A 19,300-nucleotide genomic window follows, 5' to 3' on the forward strand; every position below is an offset into this window, starting at 1 on the left:
ACACAATGGCGTGCTGCTAATGAGATGTTTAAATTAGACTGTGTTGTAGACTGAGACTGTTTCATGTTTTATTAGGTAAACATGTCTGCCTTTAGTGACTTTTTCTTTTTTAAGGCATAGATACAGTAAAATGGGTAGATTTAGATAAATAATAAGTGTATAAGTGCATCATGATATGTTTTGTCAAGTAAATGTTTAGTATCTTCCGAGTTAAAATGTGCCAAATATAAATCAACAAGTGCTGGACATAGTAGATGACTTAGTTTCATTAACACTAATTTTCCAGTGTTTTAATAAGCTGTAGATATTGTATTATGTACGGATCATTTACATATTTTATGTACCGTTAATGATCGGTTCCTAAGATTTTTCTTTTTTTTAATGAACCAAGCAGCTATTGCTTGGGAGATATTTATGTCCGTGTGATAACATTAAAACACCTGATTCAGGAAATAACCACTTCTTTGATTTTGACACACTGTCACTAGATGGTGCTCTAATACATCTGCATATTTATGTATTAATATACTAACAGGCAATTTATAACCAGAACACACTGTGTGGATGGAATAATAATAATAAAATATTTTTGATACTGAAAAAAAATAAATAATTAATTAAAGCTGAAAAGACAGGTGTTTTATTGTTAGTTTACTGTTTCAATACCTTAGACTAGAAAAACATTTTTATTATTATTATTATTATTATTATTATTATTATTATTATTATTATTATTGTTAACAATGTATTTAGACGTTCTGGTCCACGCTTCCTACCAGTTGGTGGCGGTAATGCTTCAGCTCGTTTGTCAACCGCCAATAAACCCGAGAAGAAGAAGGAGAAGAAGAGGCAGCCAGTCAAATGCTTTATTAGTTTCGTTTCTGAGGCTTTGTGTATATGTGCTTTCTCTGGAGATTTTTAGGTTTACAACACCGACACATTAGGTAGAGACACATTCATTTGATGATGGATGCTATTTATGTAATATGCAACAACATGACAACTTTGCAGACCAACATACACGCAAAAAACAAACACAAACAAACACAAACAGACGAAAAGATACTTAGCAGATGAATCTGAACGGACTTTTCGACGAGGAATGAGGTCGAGAGACATATCTACAGACCAGAATATGACAGGCTTTATCATATCAGTCATGTTGTCCTTCTGAAAAGTTACAACCACTTACACAGAACACACTAGCAGGTACTAAAATGTACCAGAACTCTGGACTTATCACGTTTGCCATTGCTTTTTTTCTACTTCTAACTTTACTAAAATTAAAAATAATAGGTTTGTATCATTGTTGGATAACACTCCTTCACTCTATCACTCTATCACTATGTTGTGCTTTCTGATCCTCAGATGACGTTACACAGCTGGAACTGGAGCAAAAATATTGAGCTGTCAACATTTCTCTGATCGTTATAATTATCATTCGAAACATAAGGTGAGTTTTTCTATCTGATTATGGTACATAAGGAAACGCACACAAAAAAAACCCAACAACAGTTTGTTAGTTTCTCATCAAGGCTGGTGAAAACAAAATAAATGATTAACCTCCATCAAACACCAGTCATGAATTGTAAATCGGGTTGTTCTTTTTCATGTTTCCTGGGGACCCGATTATAGCACTTAATCAGGAAACAGTCAGATTTTCATGATGTGTGACCTTTAAATTAGGGGTGCTCCGATCACGATCGGCCGATCGTTAATGCGCATCTCGTCAGTAAAGCCGGTTTTCTAATCAGCGGTTAATTCCATCAGGTGCGTGATTTCACATAGAGCAGCTGTTACTACACAGAGCCGTTGTTAACTGAGAAGATGAGCCAAAAAACGCTGAAAATTAACGTGATTTGCGCATCTTCTCAGTTAACAACGGCTCTGTGTAGTAACAGCTGCTCTATGTGAAATCACGCACCTGATGGAATTAACCGCTGATTAGAAAACCGGCTTTACTGACGAGATGCGCATAATGATCGGCCGATCGTGATCGGAGCACCTCTACTTTAAATCCATAGCCCCTTTCACACTGCGATTCTGGAAAATACACAGGTAATGTGTCCCGGAAATTGTTCCTGAGTCGCTAGTTTTTGCCCCTTTCACACTGCCAGTGATTACCCGGAATGTATGCGTGCGTTCACACACAACCCGTAAAGGTCCCCTAATGTCACGTGACATCAAGATGTGACGTGTAATGTACGAGTCGAACACTGGGCACCTTAACTTTCACTGAAGCTGGCGAATGATCTCAGCGTCACCGCAGATAGTGAGGAGCTAAGTGATGATTCACTAAGTCATCACTAAGACACCCCCTTTACGGCATTAGTTCTGGCTTTTGTTCACACAGCGCTCGTTCCAGGACTGAACCCGGCAGTGTTACTAGAACCCCTTTCACACTGCATGTCAGACCCGGAAAACTGTCGGAACATTGCCAGATTGCCTTCTGTGTGAACACAAACAGATCCCGGGATTGATTCTGAGATTTATCACCGGTTGGGGACATAGTAACATTATCGGGTTCAGTCCCAGAAAGAGCACTGTGTGAACAAAAGCCAAAACTAATACCGTAAAGGGTGTGTCTTAGTGATGACGCACATTATCGAGCTGTCACGTTGTTGCGGGGATGAACTCAATGCACTACACACAAGGTTTATTGATGACAAAACGGGGGAAAACAATGACTAGGGAATAGACGAACACTTAACAAGACTTTGACTAGACTAGAAACCAACAGTATAACAAAAAGACTCTTCTCTTTGGTAATAACACGACACTCGACAGAAATACAATCCACAGCTCTCTCAATGTTTGACAACGTGTAACAATGAACCACACCAGACAGCGAACACAAGGGGATTGAAATAGGGAGACTAATGATAACATAACAGGTGACACAGGTAAGGCAATAATGACAAAACGAGGATAAGAAAGGGGGCAGGGCAAGGGAACGAGACAACACAAGCACATGACCCAAAGACAAGGCCATGTGCGTGCACACAAAACACGGGCCTGTCATGTGTTTGCGACTAAATAAATACATGCAAACTGTAATGAACAGAGATCAGTTAGCTCCTCGCTTTCCGCGCTGAAGCTAAGATCGTTCGCCAGCTTCAGTGAAAGTTAATGTGCCCAGTGTTCGACTCGTACATTACACATCACATCTTGTGTCACATGTCTTTACGGGACCTTTATGGGTTGTGTGTGATTGCACGCACATATTTCGGGTAATCACTGGCAGTGTGAAAGTTCAAAATCTAGCGACCGAGGGAACAATTGCAGGAACACATTACTCGTGTATTTTCTGGAATCGCAGTGTGAAAGGGGCTTAGGTCCCCAACCTGAGATCGATCCCGGAATCAATCCCGGGACATGTTTGGGTTCACACAGAAGGGCGACCCAGCAATGTTCCGGCAATTTTCTGGGTCCAACACGCAGTGCGAAAGGGGCTCATGTTACGATCTCACAGTACTAGCTTTACTAAGCTTTTCTGAAACCTGCTGTGGTTAGATTTCTAAATGTGGTTTGATCAATTGTAAGGATTTGTGCCAAATGCTTAGAACAGTGGAGGTAATCGGTAAAGACTGGCAGCTGCCATTCAGTTCTTGTCTGTGTGAATGAACACACCTTCTTGGCACCTTACACGTATAAATAAATCTTTTTTTTTTTTTGCCCTAGATGCAGCGATTATTCCCTTCTAACAGAGCAAGCCACAATGAGCTTGTTTTTTCACAAACATGCTGAGAAAGGCCTACCAAAAGAACCGGGTTGTTGCACCCATTCATTGCTAATGTGTTCCTTGACATCACCACCATCCTGCAATGTACAGGAACTGGAGGACTGGTTGTTGACAATATGATACCAGATATACCAGGAGAGCAATCTCCTCGTCATTGAATAAATGCCTTGTAACATGGCTGCTGTTCTGCAGGCTAGAGGAGGTCCTACAGGTTATTAGGTGGGAAGTCATAATGGAATAGCCCATCTTTATGTCTAATAAAATATATAATAAAAATGTAATTGCGACTTTATCTCATAGCCAGATAGCCAGATATACCAGATTTTTTACATCAGTTAAACCTTTTTGACCTAATATGTTTACTTGAAGTAAACCCAAAGATTTTCTGTTAATAATTTAGGTAAATAAAACTCATTTTATTAACAACAACAATAAATATCAAATTGAAGAAAAAGGTCTTCTTTTGTCAGAATTGTACTTTATAGCTTGCAACTATTAGAAAAAAAGTAAGAATTGGGAGATAATATAAAAATACAAATATATAAAGTCACAATTATCTTTATGTTTAATTATTATTATTATTTGATGTGGGAGAAATAAGCTTCCAACAGTAGGGTTTCTAGAATAATCCTAATCGTAAACAAAAATGTTCCAGCAGTCTCATTATGGGTACTAGTAATCAGGTACTACCCAGCTCTGTATATGACTGAGAAACGCAGCATCATAGCGCACCCTGTTGTGTAAAAGTGATCTATTGGAACAAGATGATTTACTGAACAGTAGAGAGCAATGATGCCCTTGTTTTGAATTTGCCAATTTCCTCATTATACAGGAGCACAGAGAGCAGTGAAGGGTGGGATCAGTATTGAATAAAGTTAGTATATTTCCATGCATGTTAAGCTAAAAATATGTACATTTTATGTAAAGCCCATAGGCCTAAAAAAACAAAACATTGTCAATATGGGACAAAGAGAACAGATGATCCTGGCAGAGATTCCATATGAACTAAAAGATGAGAGTAAGGGTCCTTATGAGCTTTCCAGTGAATTCATTTTTGATCATCATTTTTTTTTCATATTTCCATACACAGGCTCCCCCTTTGATTTCTGCAAAGAAAAATACAGTCAGTCAAGAACCTGCTGATTCAGTAGTTTAACAACATTATCCATGGCTATTCACTATAGACCAAACTTTACAAAACCTTGTTAAAGTTTCTTTAAAATAATTTATGTGACTGGTCATTGTTTTGTTATTTATATTTAAATGTAACCTATGTGTTGCAGTAAAATAATGTGAATGAAGCAAGACAATTTAATTGTAACAGACATATTGCCAACTTTTGGGATGGATGTATCTGTGGCAAAAAGTTTTTTTTTTTTTTTTTTTTTTAATGGAAACGTTTAACACCCTGTTCTGATGACGCAACAGTTGCAACTATGGCAGCTGAGAAGGCCATTCAATTGATAAATTAACGGTTAATTAAAGATGTAAAGGGAACTTACACTGTAGTATTAATTTTAAAAATAAACTGACATTAGGACTCAATCTCTTGTTCTCCTTATGTTTCTATATGCGTGTTAACAGCGGCAAATGAAGACTGCCGCCAGGATGTGGCTTTTCCAAAAAAACGTTTTACTTCGATTTCAGTTTAATAAGAAACAATTCACATAATTATTATATTTGAAAAAAGACACATAAATCACTGTTTACACAACTAACTTATACTATACTGCTCATATATCTCCGCTCATACCACACCCTCGGAAATCCTCGTTTATACATACAGACGGTTGGTCTAGGAACGCCCCCGGGAACGCCCCATCACATGATGTGAATTTAGCCCGTGGGGGAAAACATTCCCAGACAGCAAGCAATTTCGGGCCCAGATCCGGCCCACATCTGGCCCTCATGGATTTCATGCAGGGCAGATGTGGGCCGTTTCTGGGCCGAAACTGCTTGCTGTCTGGTTTGCCTTGGCGACAATTGAAATACACGGAACTATCATGCCAAAGAGTTGCTGTGTCGTTTTCTGTACCTCCAATAAACTAACAAATTATAAATGTAAGTTCTACATCCTTCCTAATAAACATACAGAACCGGAAAGGAGGACAAAATGGCTACAAGTAGTGAGGATGATCAATGGAAGTTGTGGAATCCCAAGACCAAGCATGTGTATGTGTGCAGTCAGATATATTATCACAGGCAGGCTGCGTTAACATTGTGTACATTACTAACATTATCAAAACTGTGCATATATAATTAGCCTTATCATTCTACCTAAAGCAAAACTATGTAGCCTAAGTCTAACCTAAACTTGCGAACCTAAACACCTCTGCTAAGAGGTGTAGTCTATGTGATACGCCGTTACCCACTAGAAAAGGCCAAGGATTTCCGTATACCCACTTAAAAATGCGTGAGGATACGTAACAAGTTGGTTTTGTGTCAGAACGTTCACACTTTCATTCATAAATTCACCCCGTCTGTGTTTGCGAAGCGATTGAATCACGGTATCCAGTCAAAAATGGAACTTGATGTTTAAAATAGAACGTCACAGCATGTGGCTATTTTTGAATTAATACATCTACAGTAGGGCTGTAAAAATGAATCAAATATCGATATGGAGTAGTGTATATGAATATTAAAGTTAAAAGAGACTGCAATTGTTCTATGCGTCTCTGGGAATTAGCGCTCAATATGTGCATTTTTGTCATTCAAATACACACAATGTTCGCTATGTTCTCCCCCACGCCAACTCCGCCCTCACCACGCCCCCAACTATGATGCCGACTGTATGTATACGACTTCCCGCCCTTTGTAGGTACTTTTTTGATGTAAAAATTTTGTCTTTGTTGTCCTAATTATTTAATTACCAATTTATCCTTATTGCTACGATGAATGAATGGTATTTTGTTCAATGACATGATAGAATTAATCTGCGCTGAGGTAATGTTCGCTGTCATGTCGATCAAGTTCAGCTGACAGGCATAGCTGTCCCCATCTGTCTGTTTGTTTGTTTTTTCACATTTGATAAAGATATTAAAGTAGTTTTATTTTTTTCTTGTTAAAATTCAAAATAGTTTTTAAATATTATTTGATGTCACTGTTCCCACCAGTTGTTGCACAAGTTAAGGTTACGCGCGATGACAAAAGCACGTTAGCACTAGCCCTCCCGGAACTCATTGAGATTGCACTGCAGTGCCTGCGGTTCGAAAAAATTTTTAAATCTTTGAATAGAAGTCAATGAGAGCACTCGAGGCGATTCTCAGTTTGACAGAAATCACCCAAAAAGGGGCGATACTACACAAAATGCGACTCAATGTTGATTGGACTATTTAGAGGCAGCACAAACAGTCTAGAAAAGTGAAAGGTAGCTTAACACTGTGGTTGAATGTAAAATAAAATAAAAAATCCCTCCCTTTCCTTTGTTGGTGCGTCGCCCAATTGCCCTAATGGAGACACCACCACTGTTTAAAGAAGTTCCAGATCTATACTTGTGCTCTTATTATTTCAGTTATTTTGCTTTTTATGTAAATAAACATGTACAAACAATTTAATTGCTCATGTGAATTTATTTTGATGTTAATTACATTGTGTGAACTGTCTCTTTAATACTGCAGGGTTATGATTGGGTTGACATGTTTGTCACACCCACCAAACATGAGAAAACATATCCCAAACTGCGTTGCAGAGGTTGCAAACCATTTTCAGGAAACATGTCGTTCTACCAGGAAACCGTTGTTCACCAGTTTGAGCTTGAACTTGCCCTAGATAAACATATGCTGTCCTACAGCAGGTATGTCAACTATCCCTGTTGTTCCTGTGCACTTTTATTTTCATTTCTAAGTTTAAACAAAACAAAATGAAAACAAAACAGTGCGATTAAAGAATTTCAAGTTCTTAAGGCGCCACTTTTTCATAGTTTCCACCACTGCGAGATACAAAGAAGTCTACCAAACCCGCAATGATAATATAATTTAACTTTTTTCTTGTGTTGCAGAAATTTAGGGACTGACAATTTCCGTTCACTTTCATTGTATTATATAAATTCACAAACAGTGGTTCTGCCTATAGGATTGTAAACATTACGTTGAGTACATTAGTTTTTGAAGGACTAATTATTTTATATAATAGAAGTAACAACATAAACAACTCTCTCTCTATATATATATATATATATATATGTTGAATTTAAATTGTAAATACACTTAGTTTAAGTAGCATAAAAGCATATTGTTGTTGTTTTATTGAGAAGGGTATAACTGCAGCCTGGAGATCTCCAAATAGGGGCGGGAACTCCAAAACGGGGTGGGAGTTCCAAAATAGGCCGTGGCTTGCACAATTTTTCCCCAATCCACTTCACGGCAAACTCCGCCCCACAACTGATTCTGAAGTTTTTATTGGTTGTGTCAGTTAAAGTGTTTCCTAAACTATGCAACAAAAAATGCTAAGCTCTAAACCTATCCCACACCTTACCTTAACCAGTGAAATTGACTGAATGTTGGGATTAGTGCTGAATAGCGTGGTAAAGAAAGTTGCAGTTCAGGAGATAAACAGTTAATAAGATTATGTGATATGCGACTCACCGTACAAAGGCCCCTTTTTAGTTACACCCAGCATCCCTACCCCCTCCTAGCCACCTGCAAATTTTGTGTACCGGGACGGCCCCGTTGCTTGGAATAAAGTGATAGAGTAAAATCTTTCCCCTCTGCTGGGACGGCTCCAGAGATTCCCGTTTACATCATGAAGCAGAGGTTCAGACTTGAGTTACAACACCACTGGCCACAAGCTTTGGCCTCTGCTCTCATGGAGAACATTTATTTATATATCATATTTTATTTTAGATGAACTAGAAACAATGAATTTATAAAGTTTTATTTTGAAATGAAAATCAGTAAATCTCCAGTCTGCAGTTATACCCACTGCTTCCATAAAGTAATAATGATCAAGGTTGACCATCCACCTCTCTTCACTGACCATTTGATCCTATTAAACACAAAAATTATTTCAGACTAACTGACCACAACAACTTGCAACACAGTCAAAATTATCTTACCATTCGTTGTGTTGTTGTTCTACACCATGCTGAATCAGTTTTGTTTTTCTCCTGGGTCTGGACTGAATTGCATACATGTTAAAAAAACGTTTTCAATCTTTATCAAAATGTGTGCCTTACAAAGATAAATATATCTCGTAACCTGCTTTTTTACATTTCCTGCAGATGCAGCAAATCACGACTGCAACTATAATCAACAGAGATCCAGCAACCGCAACAGAGATCACCACTATCAGAGATGACGAGTCTGGAAGAACAGAAGGAGAGTGAAGGACAAACAGCCATGAAGTAAATCGGTCAGTCCTGTCTACTACAGAAAACAGACACCAGCAAAGTGAATAAGCACATATGTCAGTTCTGCTGTACCTGGACATGTGTGACAGAGTTTGCTGATGTCCAGATGTGTGGTCTGGTTTGTGATGGGATTGTTGATCACACAGCTGTAGCTGTTTTTCTCCTGATATTCCACCTCCAGAGGTAGAGAGAGACTGATGCTGAGATCAGACACACTGATGCTGGACAATAAACTGTTTCCTTTGTACCAGGAGAGAGTCACATGACCCACATTCACCACTGAACACAACAATGAACAATTCTGCTGTGATGATGAAGATGATGATGAACATTGTGAAGAGTTACTGATGATGACAGGAACAGGAAGACGAGCTGAAAAACCGAATAAAAAGGAATACTGATAAATTGCAGAACTATTTTTTTTCAGTTGTTGAGAGTGTTGACTGTCAGTGAGTGTTTCCATTATCTCAAAGTACAGAATATATTTTAATATACTTATATAATTTATAATTAATGCTTAGTTGAATTTTCAGCAACATTACTCCAGTCTTCATTGAGGTCTGAGTGCATTCGGGACGTTTTTTTTTTTTTTTTTTTTTTTAATCTAAAGATCGGGCTCAGGTCGGACTCTTGTTAAAGTAATTATATTATAAATGTTAAACTTTGACTATGCAATGCATACCGTCCTGAAAAAAAAAAAAAAAAGTCATATTAAAAAAAATACAAATAAATGTATTATTTATATTAAAAAAAGGTGAATTCTCAACTGTTATAAAATATGTTTTTTAAAACATTCTTTATGCAAAATCTGTGCAAAATGGCCATAAACAAGTTTTTTCATTATATAAATGAATCTATAAACCGTATCTAATTTGCATATTAATATTTTTGGGGGAAACATAGAATGAACAAATAAGTGCAATGAAGGGAGTAATAATCAGCATTCTCTATTAAGTTGTGTCTCCCAAAATGTGTTATAAACATGCCTTGGTCCTACAGTGGACATGAAATTGATGTCCTGTTTCACAACAGAAGATTTTTATTTTCATCTGAAACCCCATAACATTTTCCTGAGATGTTGATTTATGAGACATAATTTGACAATTAATCAGATTAAAATAATTACAAAATATTACCATATTTCCATTATGTTACATTTGATCACTAAATGAATGTCAGGCCGGTAATTCTGATAAGCACAGGAAAATATGAGCGAAATATTGTAGTCTAGGTCATATGCGGGGGAATTTTTACTTTACAAATTATAGACATGCAGATTTGCACAGATTATGATCGCAAACAATAATTACAATTATTACAAAACGAAGCCTCGGATGTCACAGATCACGTTGTTTTGTCAAAACGAATCAAGCTCCGGTGCTTCATGGCGAGATGTTTCATTTTGTATTTTTTTATAACTTCGGAGCCTCTTTGTCGACCCTCACATCACTACAACACGACTTGTTTGTAATGCTTTATAGTGCTTTTTAAGTTTCTTAAGTTTTTGCAATAAAATACATAACTACTTTTATTTGCTTGTTATGTTTTTTATATTGTTCAGAAGTTGGTAGGTTTAGGGTAGGAGCGGGGTTAGGTGCTCCAATGAAAGTATAGACCTACATTTATAGTATATATATTTATATTTTAACATTATAAGGCTTTACTTAAACAGTACTTGAACACATTTTTGAACAGTAGCCTAGTGTGTATTCTGTAAATTAAATAAAGTAGTCAAATAGTTTACGCTGCATAAATTTGAAATTAAATACGTCAAAAAAATCCCATTGAGTAAGTCCTTCACCATTACACAGCTAAAAGGAGATATGTCTCTGGTAATCAGCATCATGACAAAAATGCTGTTGGTTGATCTCAAGTTGTACTGAATATTCCTTTAATAAAATGAATATTTGAAGGAGGACAAATGACGGCTCTACTCACCGTAGACAGTAACATTGAATGTTTTGGATGCCTCTTTTGCTGCACTTATCTCTAGTTGATAAACTCCAGCGTGTTGAGTTGTGATGTCTGTGATGGTCAGAGATCCAGTCTGATTGTCCAGCTTCAGTCTGTCTCTGAATCTCTCGTCAGAACCATTAGATGTGCTGACAATGTGCTTCCTTTTCTTAATTTTAGCTATGAGAGACTTTTCAGCTCCAAATTTCCACCATATGTCGTCGCCTTTATATATCTTAGTAACATCAGTGCATAAAGTCACACAATCTCCCTCCATCACTGACACTGATTCACAAAACACACCTGATGAATAAATCAATTTTACACTGATTAAAGCTTCTGAGAGTATTATCTTCTATCCAGAGCACAATGTATGTGTGGCGAGTGGGGCGGGGCCGAGAGGCGTGGGAACGAGGAGTGAGGCCAGGTGTAGTGATTGGAGATGAGCTACACCTGAGCCCCACCGCTAGTATCGAGTCCCACGTAGGAGATGGAAGGATATAAAACTGGAGCGACGACCGTGGGACTCGATACTAGCGGTGGGGCTCAGGTGTAGCTCATCTCCAATCACTACACCTGGCCTCACTCCTCGTTCCCACGCCTCTCGGCCCCGCCCCACTCGCCACAGTATGAAGCTATAAAGTCATTTACATCATGAAAAGTCTAAATCATCTTGATATTTAACATCTGTGAAGAATGTTATTAAGAATTAAGAGAAATATATATATTTACGACTTACCAGTCATTAACCACAAGCACAAACATAAAGAAAATGCGTGAATCATTTTCCGAACAGTTTGATCTAATGAAACTATCTACTGAAAACACTTGAGCTTGAGCTGGTGTGTGAATCCTCCCACGACAGAGTTTAACCCTCCTTGTGGGCTCTTTACAGGTGCTTTACAAATGATTTTTAGTTACATAAGTTCTCTTCTGGCACTTATTAAGATTTGGTAGAAAACATTTGCTATTCTGATATTTAATTCTGAGCATTTTCAAAAAGTAGTTGATTTACTGTGTAATTGAGCATGGTAAAAAACACAAAAAAATGTATACTATCTTCTATCTCACATTGTTACTCTTGCAGCTCATCTTCTGAGTCAAAGTGAAACCTGCTGTGGTTGGCTTCCTATAGAGAGATGTGGTATGAGCTGGACAAACTTGTGAAAAAAGTTTCTTCTCACCATCAGCTTTATAGTCAAATTAAATAGTGTATCCACTTAGCATTGACCATATACCTGTACTGTGCATCCTTCCTTTAGACTGGAAGTAGATGGCAATAAGATGTGGTGATGATGCTGCACATATCATAGATGTGAATATTACAATTAGGCCTGTCAATTTTAGTCATGAATTTGGTGAAATTAAATATGGGAAAAATCGAGTGTTAAAGAGACAGTTGGCCAATGAATGAGAATTATTGTATGATTTACTCAACCTAAAACCAGGTGTTTGTGATTTCATCTTTCAGATAAATACTTTCAGAATTATATATATATATTCTTTCTGAAGTGAAATGATGGGTTTTCTTACATTGTAAGAGGAATAAGATCTACACTATTGATGTGTCTGTCTCATCTTATCCCAAGATTACTGTAGTCACCTGGATTTGGTCTCTATCCAGTTCAGATGGTGGACCTGCGCCTAGACATGACCAAACAGTGCAGTCCTGAATGTCAGCAGAGATGGTGGTTTCAACTAGAAATATGCATTAAGGAAGGAACTGGATTAAATATTCCGAATGCTACCCATCCCAATCTGACTTGTGATGCTGGCTGGATCTTAATCATACAGTGTTTGTCTGTTGGCCAGAGGAGGACTACCCATATGATATTGAAGCATTCAACATTGTGGTGCATATCTTGACCCATATGTTTTGACCCATTTTAATCTTTAAAGGTTGAGATTCAGTCTTTACACTTTTGGGGAGATAAACCCATGAAAGCATACTAAAATCAGTTTATGAACAACTTGCATGAGAAGGTTTACTTATTACATGTCATTTAAGAAATGGTACAAATAGCCTAGTAATAAATAGTACTGAGTCTATATTACCAATAGTGGTAATTAATTAGAATTGATGGGAATCGATTCCAAAAATTCATTCCTCACTGTGGGTTTCAATTATTTTCAATTAAATTAATTTTTTTTTTTTTTTTTTTTTTTGATTGAAGGAACCTAATCTCATCATGATGACTGTAGGATAGGTCGTATAAGTATCCTTCTTATAATATGAAGGTTTGTTTGGGAAAAAAAAGGTTAGGTTCTAGGTTCTTCAAGGTAGCCACATTTTGCTTTGATTACTGCTTTGCACACTCTTGGCTTTCTCTTGATGAGCTTCAAGAGGTAGTCACCTGAAATGGTCTTCCAACAGTCTTGAAGGAGTTCCCCGAGAGATGCTTAGCACTTGTTGGCCCTTTTGCCTTCTGTCTGTATATATATATATCTTCAGTTTATATCTTTATATCTTTCAGTTCAGTTTCAGTTTGCACATATGATCAGTGTAAACCGAGATTCAGAGACAGACTGAAGCTGGACAATCAGACTGGATCTCTGACCATCATGAACATCAGAACCATAGATTATGGAGAATATAAACTACACATCACCATCAGCGATAACAGCTTCATCATCACCAGAGTAAAGAGATTCAGTGTTTCTGTCACTGGTGAGTAAATTACGGAGTCATGCAAAATGCATAATATCAGCTAGTTTTCCTATGAGTCCAACTACTTTTTGTTGAGCTGATTGTGTTGTTTTAACTGCCGTTGTTAGAAGGCACCATTAATCAGTTAAACTCAATGTCATACAACTGATGAACAAAGTAGAAATTGAACATGTGGCAAGGTATGGTGCTCAATACTAAAACTGTGCTTTGCATTTAACCCATCCAAGTGAACCAACAAACACACACACACACACACACACACACCATGAATACATGGAGCAGTAAATATCAGGTGAAGGTATTGGTAAATGTTGTATTTATGATCATTCATTCTCTAATAATACTGTCTGTCGTTATCCATTCTAGATTCATGTCTGTCTTCAGCTGTTGTTGCAGGAATAGTTGTTTCTGTTCTGCTGGTAGCTGTTATAGCTGCTGGTGTGTTTTATCGTCATCGCAGGAGCCATACAGCAGTACCACAACAATGTAAGTATTATATAGCTGATTTAACAAAATGCTGTATTACATATACTGTGCAAAAAAGAATATATTTTAATATTAGTATTATTATAATTCTAATACTTTTTTGATTATTATTTTCAACTGAAACAAAAACGTACACTGTAAATGGTTATCTATTAGGGGTGTAAGGGCTTTCGGTATGGTGCATGTGTGTACCGAATGACTGAATGCAATATTTTGTATTAAGTGGCGGAGGAATTCTCGTCCTGCAGCTGATTCTAAAGTTTCCAAAAGGCCTCACGCAAGTGTGAAAATCACTACAACTAGGGAAAAAAAATGATTGTAATTCAAACGTAGCTGCCGTGAGTATATAAACAGACCTTACCAGCTCTTAATTCCAATCTGAGCAGGTCTAAAAACTGAAACTGTTGTTGCTGCACTTTAGACTTTGGAAACTTTAGAAACGTATATATATATATATACGTATATATATATATATATATATATATATATATATATATATATATATATATAATTGGTATTGGTAATGTTGCACTGTAATCATAGTTATTTATATTTTTCAGTATATTTTATGATGTGATATTGGTTTGAGACTGAGAGTATTTTATTTAGTGGAGAATTTGCAGCAGTATTTTATTTCCTATTCTTTTTTTTTATTATATAACGTTATATATTTTATTATATTTTATTACAAAGTTTTTTAAAAAGTGTAAAAAAATTGTTAAAAAAGCTTATAGTAATAAACAACCTGCAGTTTAATGTTTGCATTTCTTTCCCTTACTGTACCGAAAATGAACCGAACCGTGACTTTAAAACCGAGGTACGTACCGAACCGTACCGAACCCCTATTAGCTATCTATCTTGTATTTAATTTTTAACAGCACAGAAGCAAAAGAGCAGTGAGGCAAGGTCAAAGCAATCAAAAACACAAATAACTCCTAAAAAAATGGAATAACAATTAATAGAACAGCTCAAAGTGCGACCTCTGTCACGGAGCACTGATGATTTAATCTCAGTTTTGTTTTTGATTTCCGCCACATTATGAAAACATGAATGTTCCTATAATGTGGTGCGCTGTCGCCCTTTCCACGAAACATCAAAATGAGTCCGTTCATCTAACGCGACTGATGTATAGGCAACAGTCTCCGTGGCGTTCTTGCACAATACTAAAACTTTATTTGCCTGTTACTGACTTTTTTACACTCACTGTTGTTTGTTGACAGTGAAGCTGCTCTGAAATAATAGGTAAAGTGTTTGGGGAGCATTTTGGTGCTTCTTTCACCAATTCTTGCTGCTTGCAATACTCCACTCTTCCTCCAAGACAATTTCTCAAACATATCTGGGGGTTCATTTGGTCACATGTGGTTTGGCACTGCAAGGATGATCAGATATAGCTCTGTCTTAGGTGTCTTGTATAACAGACAGTAGTGCTGTTTATTGCTCTTTTCACATCTTTAGTCCTCATGCCTGCTGCAGCAGGTCTATGTTATCTTCACACAGCTGATCAAACAGAGACCCAGAGCATCTTTACACTGGTGTTTTTCACAAGTCAATAGAAAGGTCTCTTTAGTGCTCCAAGTTATTGGAACTTTCACATTAATTTTCTTCAGTCTGTAAAATGTTAGTTTCTTAAGAACCTTTTCACAAATGCATGCCATGATTATTTATGTTCATTAAACAAGCATGGAAACATTGTTTAAAAACTTTCCGATGAAGATCTGTAAAGCTTATTTGGATTATTAAAAAAAAAAAAATGCACTTTTCTTTTTTTGCTGTTTATTTATTTGATTGTGTAACATCAGACCTGCTTTTTCATTGGACCTTTTGTGAATGTGCTTTCTTACAGGAGGATGATGATGATGATGGTAACTCACTGCCTGAGCCTTAACATTTGTTTGCGGTAGATCATGAGATGTCCTTAAACTGTTTACTCACAAAGTGATCTGAAGATTTCTCTAATCAGTATCAATAACAGTACAGTTGTCACACCTTTTACATGGCACTCCAGTTTTAATGTTTTTAAATTTTATGTTAAGGTAACATAATCTATTAGGTAACATATAGCATTAAACAGTATATGAGAAATAATGTAAGCAACACGGTAAGAGCATTAGAACAGATCAAATCTGCTAAAGTGATTGAGATGGAAACAGAGAGTTGGACATCTGTTTCATGTCTTTTGCACTACATGAAGTATTATTGCACTGATCTGGTTTGACAGACCAGATCAGACCATTGATATTGCAGTTCTGTCAATCCTGGTAATAACCACATTGATAGAACTGACTGTGTTTCCACAAATACTGCACTAAGTTGGTCGTTACACTGAGAAAAAAAAAATCAATATTTCTGTTTTGTTTCCCATTACATCAATATGCATTAATGTAAGAAGAAAAGATATGATATAATGTATTGTTTTTAATTAATTTGTGCTCCACAAAACTTTAGCAACTTTATCAGCTGGGAGTTAGATGATGCAAGATTCACTAATGTGACTGGACAGAGCTAACGCTGTTCTTGATTCTGTAGCTTTTGTTAATATTTTATGACTAACATTAACCCTTAGTCATCCACCTTCAACAGAAAACATTGGTTGACCAGCTTTGAATAGAATAGCTTTTTATATGTACACTAGCCTATACCAGACCTAAAACCAGCTTAAACCCTTGTGCATCAAAGTTGGCTTTTGAAAATAATCTCCAATATTTGACGAATGATTCGATTGAAAGCTGCGGTCCTAGAAGCAAAGTTGCTCAGAATGAAGAGCTCTGCCATGTGGTCGAAAGTCATAGGTGTGTGTGGAAAAAAACAGCTAAGGTTTTTAAGATACAGTCCTCAAAGGCAATCTTGGTACCTTGGACAAAGACACTGCATGCCAGTTTTCAGGTCAATCAAACTAAGGGTTGTAGTTATTTCTAAACTTATTTCATGTTAAAGCACCACCAAGTGGCCATCTACAGAATATAATGCACTCTTACATATCTGTTCAGAGTTTGGTGAAAATATCCCATCAGTCAAGACTTACAGCCATTTTCGTAAAAGTGGCTTCACCCACTTTGAACGTTTTGGTGGCCCTTATTGACCATGAATAGAAATGTAAATTATATAAAATCGGGCCAAAAACCATGTACTAGTTCTCCAAAGCAGTTCATTCAAAAACTTTACAATCAAATCAGAGATGTTTTTTGTCCATCTTGAGTGAAGGTAACAAATTTGTGTAAATAATGTAAAATAGATTTATTAAAGGAGATATATTATGACCCTTTTTACAATATGTAATATAAGTCTCTGATGTCCCCAGAATATGTATGTGAAGTTTCAGCTCAAAATACTCCACAGATCATTTATTATAACGTTTTGAAAATGCCTAATTTGAGTGGAAACAGAAAGTAGCACTTAAAACCTGGAAAAGTCTGATATTCATGATGCGTTACCTTTTAAAGAAAAAATCCAATACAAATATACATTTCTGCCAAAATGTGACAGTGAGAATGGTAAAAAAAAAAAAAAAATACAAAAAACGATGACCTTAAAGATGCACAAGGGTATAAGCTGCTTCTTTTTTTTTTAAGTTGGTGAAACACTTTTATGAGAGTCTTTTTTATGCCTGTGATTGGATGCATATGATACAGGCTATTTTAAGTAACTTTACTTAATGTGTTGTTTGTCTGGAGGAATGTTACAGCACAATTTCTATATGTTTCTTTGTAATTACTATAATAGCTATAAAAAATAGTTTTAAGTCTTTATAAATTTGGTAGATATTCCTTTATATTGATCAGACAACATCTGTGACATTTTATGACGTGCTGATTAGTTTTGTTGTTGTTTTTGCATGGTAGACAAATGTAAAAACAGGGTCCCGTTCTTCGTACGTCGCTAACTCAGTCAGCTGGATTTAACTGTTGATGATATTGCATTATCTTGGATTGGTTTCTTCGAAGCTCATCCTGGAGTTGCTGTCATATCAACAGATCCGTAAACTTAAACCTGTCAGGAGCAGCTTATTTCATGTAAACAGGATTAGATCTCATCTTTTTAAGCAGAACTGATACTTAAAATCTGTCCACTATGATCGCTACTTTATTAGTAGAGTATACTACTGATATATGGACAATAATTTAAAACAATAATCATTTAAAAATGTATTTAAAGATAACATAATAATGTTGTGTAGTCTTTAATACTATAGACAGTCAGTTTTACTCACTGAAATATTTATATGTCAGAAAATAATTACATCTTAATTGTATTAATTATTCTTACACACAGATGATGTAGAGTTGTGCATTAATTTAATTGATGACATATTATGAGAGTGGCTTGATGGAGCGCAGGAGATAATATGATCTTGACCCTTAAGAAACTTTATTAATGCCGTCATGTAACAAATCTGTTCAAAATTTATTTGAAATATCATTTGCTAATTGCTACATTGAAATAAAATGTAAAGCCTGTACAAATATTAGAAGTTGTGAATATAAATTATTGGGAATCGTGTTAATAAATGTAAAATAAAATCAAAACAGTTCACATTTAATTAATCTGTTATAACATTTATTTAGTTTATTCTCTTGGTTGTTTCCTTATAAAAAGTCCAGAAGTTTGTCAAGTTTTTCGTCAGGTGTCTTTTTTAATTATATGATGTCATTACGTTGCTTTCTTGCTGCCAGCCAATCGCTGCAGTGCTGATCGTGGTGTCGAGTATCAATACATAGCCCCTTTCAAACCAAACCAACAACAGGTGCATTAGAAGAACCGAATTAGCCAGATCCTGATTAGCGAGTCAGTATCATTTAGGATGTGACATTTCATCTGGGATGTATTAAGAAACGTACGAAGAACGGACTCCAGGTCTTCATCTCATGTCTTTTCCAATTCTGCTGTGATTGTCTAGTTTGTTGTTCATTCGGTGCTCATTTTCTTTTATCTTCTGCTAATTTTACATCAGGGACAAAGTGCCTTGAAGTAAAACCCACTACACAATCTTCTCTGAAACACAAAACATCAAAGAGCTTTGCATGTTTGTGAGATAAGCATTAATCAAAACAAGGTCAACTCAATGGAAGATTTCTGTATATATATATATATATATATATATATATAT

The 19,300-nt window shown here is 36.3% G+C and overlaps 1 long non-coding RNA gene across 1 annotated transcript; it reads left to right on the forward strand.

Moving 5' to 3' along the window:
- The first annotated feature begins 788 nt into the window (after nucleotides 1-788).
- Nucleotides 789-5,287, forward strand: LOC127987174 (uncharacterized). Its single transcript, XR_008161083.1, has 3 exons — nucleotides 789-1,209; nucleotides 1,369-1,453; nucleotides 3,682-5,287. It is a non-coding gene; the product is annotated as an uncharacterized LOC127987174 (long non-coding RNA).
- The last annotated feature ends 14,013 nt before the right edge of the window (nucleotides 5,288-19,300 follow it).

This window comes from Carassius gibelio, chromosome B22, assembly GCF_023724105.1.
Source record: "Carassius gibelio isolate Cgi1373 ecotype wild population from Czech Republic chromosome B22, carGib1.2-hapl.c, whole genome shotgun sequence".
Taxonomy (NCBI): Eukaryota; Metazoa; Chordata; class Actinopteri; order Cypriniformes; family Cyprinidae; genus Carassius; species Carassius gibelio.